Here is a 1,653-nt window from a genome sequence, read left to right as displayed (position 1 = left end):
GCGTCTTTATTTTTATTTTTAGTTTTCTATTGTTTTGTTTGTTGTAGCATATGGTTGGATCCCAGCATAGTTGTTTTGGAGAATGACACACTCTATTTTCATTGCATAGAACACTCTAGTTTTCACTCTTATTGTTCTGCGAGTGTTCTCTTTTTGCTACAATCTTGTGTTTAACTCTTGTTTTCCACTCGTATTTTGTTCAAAACATTGTTAGTTTTCTTTAGTAAGGTATGATTGGCTCTCCGGTCATTATTGATTATTATCTATGAGAGTTGTTTCAAATAAATTGATTGGTGTTGGAGACGAGTAAAATGTTTCATGCTCATAGTGATGCAAAAGGAAGCTTCTTTAGATCGTGGCTTAGACTTTAGCATGTCATGTTAGATGTTATTTTAATCATATGCTTACTAGTTATTGTTGTAGCATGACTTGTATCAAACATATTGAGAGTGCTTAATGTGCCATTGAAAGAATCATGTGTTGTTTCCATCATACAAAAGCATAATATTGTGGTATTCTCCTTTGATGCTTTAATTGGGTTGAATTGGCACATGCTTACACCATGTTATGACTACAAACCCGAGTCAACTCAGACCTCTATGATCATTTTTTTTGACTTGTAATATCACTTTATGCTTTGATTAATAATATTTTTGTCGCTATGCATGATTATGGCCATTATTGATCTCTTAGTTGGTCGCCTCCCAGTCTTTTGCTAGCCTTCGACGTCTACTAAGTATGAGATCTACTCATGCATCCAACTCCCAAAACCAAAGTTTGCCAATTAGTCCACCATACCATACCTATATGTGGTATTTTACCGCCACTCCAAAGTGAATTGCTTGTGTTGCTACCTTTAAATCTTCAAAATTTATTACCTGTTTTGTTTTCTGTTTTAGCTCATGAGGACAGTGTTGAATTCTTCATTATCCCTTTCATATTTATTTTGGCTTCACACCTTGACTAGCATGAATTATTTTCTAGTCCTTAATATTCACAAAAAGAAGCGAGGCAAGCGGGTGCCCAGCCCCACTAAAATATAAATTGAACGCATAATCAAAATCTCCTAACATTATGTACTTAAGAAATCATGAACTTAGCATGTTCAAACAAAGGAGAAGAGGAACTTTATTGTTCTCACTATGGGAGCCGCTCTTGAAGCCATTAAACATGAAAGGATGATAGATCATTTGATGCCATTTGTTGACATAGACATACATACCTCTAAAATATTTTTTCAAGGTTGCTTTATTCAAAATAAAAAGCTCTAGCACATGAGTAATCTTGCTTCCCTCTCGTGTAGGGACTTTCTTTTACTTTTATGTTGAGTCTTCATCTTCTAAGTTTATGCACCAATTAAGAGAGCATAGTTGTCATTATGAGTATAATGTGCATAGTCCCAAAATTTATTATTGATTGATTCATAATTATGTTATTGCTTGTTCTCAAATTATTTGTATCTAGTCACCCTTTGAACTTTAAAGGTGTCTGGCATTTATGTCTTGCTATTCCATAAAGGACAAGCTGAATACCACTTTGCTATGTTTTCTCTATGCTCAAAAGCAACCTGTTGCTTTATGTGCATCATGATCTTTTTTTGAGTTACTTCTCATGTTGTAACATAGTTGCTAAGTTCTATTGTTATAATTATGT

This window comes from Lolium rigidum, chromosome 5 (assembly GCF_022539505.1).
Source record: "Lolium rigidum isolate FL_2022 chromosome 5, APGP_CSIRO_Lrig_0.1, whole genome shotgun sequence".
NCBI lineage: Eukaryota > Viridiplantae > Streptophyta > Magnoliopsida > Poales > Poaceae > Lolium > Lolium rigidum.
Note: the sequence above shows the minus strand (reverse complement) of the source record.